Below are 8,380 nucleotides of genomic sequence, written 5' to 3'. Positions count from 1 at the left end.
CAAAGTTTGTTCAGTCACATGTTTCCTTACCAGGGACTTTCCTTTTGCAATATAGTAGTAAATAAAAATAGAAATATCAAATTTTCTTTCTTTTTTTGTCCCTCGCCGGCTCCTTCCCGTGCTGGTCCCCACCCCCCCACCAACCCCCCCCCCCCCCCCCACCAACCCCCCACCCCCCCCCCACCAACCCCCCACCCCCCCCACCACCGTCTGCCACTGCCCGGCCTGCGGACGCCACTCTCCGCCGCAGCTTCGGCACCTCGGCCCAGAACAGTGCTAAAGCAGCCGTGCTGGGGGCTTGGAGGAATCCAGCAGCCGCTTTCCCTTCTGCTGAAGAACGGCCCCTTGGTGAGCCGCCCGACCCTCCACGGTACCGCTCATACACCCGGAGTGGCCGCCGATTGGAGCCACATGGAGACCAGAGCGATGGTGAAAGGCCACCTGGGAGCTGAGCAGCTGCCAGACTGCCCGAGGGCTGCGACGAGGTGGCTATTACCGCGGGAGTCCCAAGAAAAGCAGACGTGACGCGGGATGACCTGCTCAACACCCACGCCACAATCCTGGCACAGCCGCGAGACCATGATCTGCGTCCTTTCAAATCCAGTTAACTCCACCATCCCAATCACAGCGGAAGTTTTCAAGAAACATGGCGTTTACAACCCCAATAACGTCTTTGGGGTGACAACCCTGGACATTGTCCAAGCCAACACTTTTGTTGCAGAACTGAAGGGTGTGGACCGGCTCGAGTCAACGTTCTTGTCACTGGCGGCCGTGCTGGGAGGATTATCCCCCTGATCTCAGTGGACTTTCCCCAGGACCTGCTGACTACCCTCACCGGGTGGATCCAGGAGGCCGGCACGGAGGTGGTCAAGGCTAAGGCCGAGCAGACCCTGCTACCCTGTCCACGGCGTGTGCCGGAGTCCGCCGATTTGTCTCCTCCCTCATGGATGCGATGAACTGAAAGGAAGTTGTCGAATGTTCCTTCGTCAAGTCCCAAGAAACGGACCGTCCGTATTTCTCCACACCGTCGATGCTGGGGGGAAAGGGCATCGAGAAGAATCTAGGCATTGGCAAAATCTCCCCCGTTTGAAGAGAAGATGATTGCCGAGGCCATTTCTGAGCTGAAAGCCTCCATCAAGAAAGGAGAGGAGTTTGTAAAAAACATGAAATGAGAAGGTGGTTAGCGAGCAGTCCGTTTCCTTAACTAATTAAGGCATCATGTCACCGTAAAGCCATTTCAGACACCTTTGTCTTTTCAGTTTGCTTTGATGATGAGTATTGTATTAATAAAACACCCCTTCCAAATCTCGGGTCAGTCTATCAGTGCATCAATAAAAGCAGGCTTTGATTTTCTTTTTCAAGTTCTCCTCCAATTAAAAAAAAATTTTTTTCTTTCAAATTTTTGAGTGTGGGAGAAAAGAAATTCAAGGGAAGAGGAAAAAGTAAAAGTATATGTAAAATTTTTGAACTACTCCAGGCAGAGAAAATAATTGCTAGTAGTCATACTGGGAAGACTTTTGGATTTAATAAGATAAAAATTAGAAGTTTTATATGAAACAAAGATTAGAAAATAATTAGATTAATTTAATTCTCTCATTACTCTGTGTGAGAATGATGCAGGATGACCTAAGCAATAGACTTTTTTGTGTTCTGATACATGATAAATGAGATAAAATTTAAATAACACACAACATGTAACAGGCTTGTAAAATAAGAAAAAAGCAGCATGACTTAGAGGAAAGTTTAGAAATCACTTAAAAGTTGAATGATTTATTAAAATAATTTTGCAATTTAAATGTGACCTTTTTATCTTTTAGGTCAAACCCATCATATATTTCTAACATACTGAACTATCAATAACTCATGTAATATTGCTCTTAAACACGTAAAAAATTCTGCTACAGCAGTAAATGACTGGGTTGCTGTGAAATGATGTTATAATAGTTTCGGTTGGCTTGAAGGAGTTGATGTTATATTTATATTAAAAATAATTATTTATTATGAGAGTTTTCTACATTATTTCCAAGTTTCACATTCCCTTTTAAAAGAAGGACTTTAAAAACATTGAAAATGTTGAGGGCAGTCATCAAAATGGAATTGCCTTTAAAAATTAAGTGCATGCATTTGCTTTATATTTTTTAAGTCAACCCTGATTTTACTGGAAAAGTCACTGAAAGTGTTGTATGTATTAAAATATAAAATCAAATGATATAGGTGATCTTCAACTGATGAATAAAGAAAAAACTTGAAGTAAAAATTTCATCTTGACCTGTTTTCATTTCTGTCAGGCACATTTATATTGATTTAAGGAACCTCTATTTCTAGCATATACTGAAAATGGATTAGAAGAAGGAACATGGAAATGTGTTAATAAGAAGAAGAATTGCATTGCACATTTACTATGTGCCTGACACTGTTGTGTTTGACTAACTCATCAATCTTTCTGACAACCCTACAAGAGATATACCACTACTGGCACCATTTTGTAGAAGGGAGAACTGAAGCACAGGTTAATAAAATAATTCACCTGCAGTCACTTAATCTTGAGTGATGGAGTTAAGGCCCCAAACTAGGCAGTATTACTACACAGTTTCTTGTTCTAAGTCATGAGGTAATAAGCCTTAAAAATAGATTCAGAACAATTTATTTTAAAAAGAGATAAATGCAAGTTACAATGTTGAAATGCCTACACATTATAACATAAAACATTTTGTTTGAAACATACAGAATAAAACTAACTTTCTTTAAATTTAAATGATTTGCCAGAAAATTGAGAAAGAGTTGGAATTGGGAATAGATTCAAATTTATGAATTTAAATTCAGTTTTATTTTTGTAAGAACATAAATCCTACTAATAAAATTATTAGAATTATGACTGATGAAATTAAGGGAGAAAAGGTATTATAATAACAATAAACTCATATATAATGCTTACTGTGTGCTATCCACTTTCCTAAGTATTTTGTATTTTAATACATTTAATCCACAGAGCAACCACATGAGATAAGTTACTATTCACACTTTTGAGATGAAGAAAATAAGGTACAAAAAGAATAAATACACTTCTCAAGGTCACAAAACTGATAACTAGCAAAGCCAGGATTCAAACTCATGAAGTTTAGATCCAGAGTTCTTGCTTTTAAGTCCAAAAAAATGTCCACATTTCAATTTTGTGTCTGGGAGGATTTCTATTAGTAGAAATGAGGAAGGCAGAAAAAGCAAATGTTGTTTCATATTTTTCCCCCAAGAAAAGGGGGAGATGAGTAAAAGTTTTACATATGCTACATTTGAGTTGTCAAAAGGTATGCTATACAAATGGAAATACATCTGAAATAAAAAGTAATATGAGGGACTAAGTGCTAGCCCAGAAATCAGAATAGAAATTTGTAATTCAGCTACTGTAGGGTTATTTAAACCAAGAAAGTAGAAATAATAACATTATTAATAATAATAATTGTTATTACAATTATAATATGTACTATAATAATTCATTCTTATATTTAGGTTGTAGTTTGTAGCTGGAGTTATTGTCATATATATTATCTTATTTTTTTAAACATCTTTATTGGAGTATAATTGCTTTACATTGTTGTGTTATTTTCTGCTGTATAACAAAGTGAATCAGCTAATACGTATACATATATCCCCATATCCCCTCCCTCTTGCGTCTCCCTCCCACCCTCCCTATCCCACTCCTATATTATCTTATTTAAACTCATATATTATTTAATTTAATGTCAGAGATTAAGCTCTATATAGAACAGAGAAGAATTTCAAGACAACTCAGGAAGAAGAGTCAGTCAAGGAATAAGAAGTGGCTGTAGAGATGAGAACTGATCCAAATATAAACCAAATTTCAAGAGTTTCAGTAGTGAGTGAATGATGAGCTAGCAAAAGTGACAAGATATTCTGTACTTTCAAGAGGTTTTCAGAGAAAGAAAAGAAAGAGAGTTTAAAGAGTTGGTCAGGATTAAATGAAAAAATAACTTTTAGCATAGGACAAGCTAGAACATATTTAGAGATGGGGGAAGAGAACAGATGGAAAAAAAGAATTAAAGCACAGAATTGGGGAAAGGATGGTGAATGGATTGTGTTCTTTGTGACATGAACAAATGAGATCAGAAACCCCATCTTTTCATTAGAGATCATGGACAATCTAGTAGATAAGGAAGTTTCAATAGGAATTAAGGGATAAGGAGCTAAAACATTTTGAGCTGGATGGCTGCAGAAAGATAGTCAATAAATTAATATGCTGAGAATAAGGAATGGGAGCAGAGTAGAAGAAAAAAAATGGCATAGACATGTAAGGAAGTGTATTAAGAGATCAGGAAGAGAAACATTTTCAATGAAGTCTATGGCATCTACTGGTCAGCTTTATGTCTCAAGCACTTTTAGTAAGAATATAGTTCTTAACCACTTCAATCTTTTAGGGTTAAAAAATAAGGCTCATATTTCACTATCATAATACAATTATTTGACATTCCTTTCATTGTTGTGCTAAGTAGGCAGACAATGGTAAAATCTAAGACTGAATGAATTCTCAAATGGGCCAATAAAGGATTTTTGTCATCATAAAATGTTAAACGGAAAAGGATTTTTAATCGTAATTACCATAATCTACATTGGAGCTGAGAGAAGGCAGTAAAGTCTATCACTAAATGATTTATCAGCAATTAATGTTTTAGTGTCCATAGGGATCTTATGGTTACTCTATCAAATACTGAAAGTTGTATGTGTAACAAATTAACTTTTAAAAATCTCATTTAATTTCTCTAACTATTTAAGTTCTATTTATTTTAATCTTTAATTTGTGAAGCTATTTTTTACCTGCTTGAGTGTCCAAAATATGCTACACAGCTCTTGAGGGAAAACAAAGTAAGAAAATCATGAAAACATGAAAAAAACAACAACTCTGCTCCTTGTAACATATAATATCTTTATGAATTATGGATTCCATGAAAAGTACTAGAAAAATGTAAGCTTGTGATTTTTAAAAATTCTATGGAATGTAGACTTGTTGTGGTGCTTTAGAAAAACACATGTTTCTGGAATCCCCCATGGAGTTCTAGAAACATCTAGACACAAATCATGCACAAGAATCAAAGAGATGAGATGAAGAGGAATATCACCTAAATTTTTTGCATCAGAATCACAGATGCATTGTCTGTGTGCAATAACATTTATTTCGGTTATTTCTTCAATGTAGGATTATTCTATATACAGGATAGTTATCTTGAGTAAGTATGAGAATTCTTTATCAAAATTTTACCTGAGTATTGTCTGAAAAATTATGGTAACAAACAAGAAAAACCCTTTAAAACCAAAATAAAAATTCATTCTCTAAATATAATATGGCCCTCAAGGACAAAGTTCACTGTAGTCAACTATTATACAGCATGCAGTTTTTATACAATTTTTTATGTCATGGTATAACAAATTACCACGAACTTCATGGCTTAATGCAATACAAATTTATTTTCTTACAGTTCTGGAGGCCAGAAGTTTAAAGTCAGTTTCACTGGACTGAAACCAAGATATCTACCTGGCCAACCTCCCTTTGGAGGAACTAAGGGAGAATTTGTTTCCTCTCCTTTTCCAGCTTCTGGAGTTATATTTCTTGACTCATGGACTCTTCCTCCATCATCAAAGTCAGTGGCATAGCTCCTTTTCTCTCTGACTCTGCTTCCCTCTACTTCCTTCACGTGGCTTTCTTCTTCTGTAGTCTGTGTCAAATATCTCTTATATAAGGGTACATGTGATAGCATTTAGATCTTGACTTTATAATACCTGCAAAGTTGTTTTGCCATATGGTAACATTCACAGGTTCCATGGATTAGGGTATGGATATCTTTTGAAGATCCATTATTCAGCTTACCACAGCATATAAGGCATAAAATAATCTGTAACACAGTATCTAATGTGTTTTCCCTTTATCTAATGTATGAAAAGGAAACTGTCAGGAAAACCATTAATAATTAAGAACTTACATACTTAAAGGAGCATATGGTGTCAGAAAATCATGCTTCTACAAATCCTTGGTAAACAAGGCTGAGCTCAAACTCTAAAAGCAGTCACTTTCTTCACCCACAAATCTCCAAGAATGGATAACTGTGAGGACATATCCCAGCCACAGCACTTTTCTGTCAAAAACGCTACCTAGCAAGTGTTTGCCCATGGATGAAAGAGTAGGAATATAAGCAGAATATCATGAGATCAAACGAAAATCAAGAACCAGGTATATCCAAAATGCAGTGAGAATAATATATATTTCTCTCTACCAATTGTCTAGGATTCTTTATATTTTTGTATATATGTATATGTATATATACATAAATACATATATATGTATATGTATGTGTATATATATACAATTATATATATAAACTATAGATAGACAGATAAATAATTGATCATTTTATAAGTATGTGTGACGTGACAGACTGGATCCACTCTACAATTGGTAGAGACAACAATGGCAGAAAACATAAATACTGTTTAAAATATTTTGTTAAAATCACAGATTAGTAAGAGCAGGTGGCATATACTTAGCTTGAATTTCAAATGAGAAAGGAAAATTGTGCCTTAGCAAACAGAGACCTAGACATATTTTGACATGGCTTATTGTGGCAAGACAAGTGTGCCAATTCAGATCTTCACAAGTTCTTAATCAAGACATGAGGCTCAGCGTCTATGTGTCACTAATTGGGCTACTATGGGCTGTCATCTTGGTTAGTTAACTCTTCATATATTTATATAATATCTCTTCAACTAGAATTTTCACCCCTGATGGGATAGAGCACAGTTTAGGCATTAGACACAGTCATGCATAGCAATACATATTCTAAGAAAAATGTTTCCTTTTTGACAATGGTAAGCCCAGGAGTTCAAAATTCATTGTCGTCTAAAGTCACTCAAGCAAAACTTTTTCATCTATTCTAATGCTTAGTATAGCACCTCAGACATAGCATGTAATCAGGAAAAGTATACAGAATAGAACTCATTAATGTAATTTGTAAAAAAAAAAAAAAATCTGTACCCAGCTAAATAATTTATTTTCAAGATGAGTACACACACACAAAAAATAGTGCTTCAACATCAGGAAATGCTTAACCAAATAAGGTGTTGTCACCTTTTTCTGTGGAAAAATAATAAGACTCAGCCATGATTTGAAGAATGTACCCTCCTTATTTTTCATCTATCCTTTATACTCATGACTTGAATTCACAGACATTGCTGAGATGATTTGCCAAGGCTTAAGACAGCTTCTTATAATGAAGGAGGGAAGGTGGATGTTATAGAGACTGTTCTACCTGGGGACTGTTCTATCTGGGCACATGGCCAACCAAAATAAAAGTTATCTTTGTAAGTCTAGTTTTCAGAGAGGTATAGTTTTGAAATTAAATTCAGGGCACTAAGGTATAAGCATGCATAACCTTGGCAACTACTGAAATGAATAAGGAATGAGTCTAACCCAAATCCTTTTTTTTCCTTCCTTTTTGCTGGCTGGAATGAGTACATAATGGTTATAGCTGGAGACGTCATGCTGGACCATGAGAAATCCTTGTGAATGGAGACTCTCACAGGTTGAGTCCCTAAAGCAGACACTGAAATGAAGTGTAAAACATGCAAGATATATATTTTTTAAATTTATTTATTTATTTATGGCTGTGTTGGGTCTTCGTTTCTGTGCAAGGGCTTTCTCTAGTTGCGGCAAGCGGGAGCCACTCTTCATCGCGGTGCGCGGGCCTCTCACTGTCACGGCCTCTCTTGTTGCAGAGCACAGGCTCCAGACGCGCAGGCTCAGCAATTGTGGCTCACGGGCCTAGTTGCTCCGCGGCACGTGGGATCTTCCCAGACCAGGGCTCGAACCCGTGTCCCCTGCATTGGCAGGCAGATTCTCAACCACAGCACCACCAGGGAAGCCCCAAGATATTTATTAATAGTGCCATTTGGGTCATCCACAGTAGAAGTTAGGAGAAGGAAACAGGATTAGACAGAGGGAAATGTTGAACTGAGATGGAGGTCCCACAATAGCCTCCAGAAATCTTATGAGACCTTTGGGCTAGACTTGCCCTTCAAAGTAGTCCTATGGCGGGGTAAAGTGGCCAGACCTTTACATTCATGTATTGATCAATCACTGGCTGTGGGTAATGCTGGGAAGGCATAAGACCTTGAGTGAGGAACTTCTTTGCAGCTGAAGTAACCCCTCAGGGGTTGACAACTGTGTGTTCACAGCTCACCAACAGCTGGGAAAACAGATCCTTCAGTGGTGGGCATATGAAAGTACATCGCATTGTTCAACACAGTGGCCAAGTCCAGTGAGTAATAAGTAGGGAAATATTGTGAGTTCTGGAACCCTGAGAGAACTTTCCAGATTTGG

General features: G+C 37.2%; 1 pseudogene; it reads left to right on the top strand.

The window, feature by feature from the left end:
* Positions 1-200: 200 nt before the first annotated feature.
* LOC132364435 (malate dehydrogenase, mitochondrial-like) lies at positions 201-1,172 on the top strand (annotated as a pseudogene).
* Positions 1,173-8,380: the final 7,208 nt, after the last annotated feature.

Source organism: Balaenoptera ricei, chromosome 4 (assembly GCF_028023285.1).
Source record: "Balaenoptera ricei isolate mBalRic1 chromosome 4, mBalRic1.hap2, whole genome shotgun sequence".
In the NCBI taxonomy this organism is placed as follows: Eukaryota; Metazoa; Chordata; class Mammalia; order Artiodactyla; family Balaenopteridae; genus Balaenoptera; species Balaenoptera ricei.
Note: the sequence above shows the minus strand (reverse complement) of the source record. Positions and strands in the feature narration are given on the sequence as shown.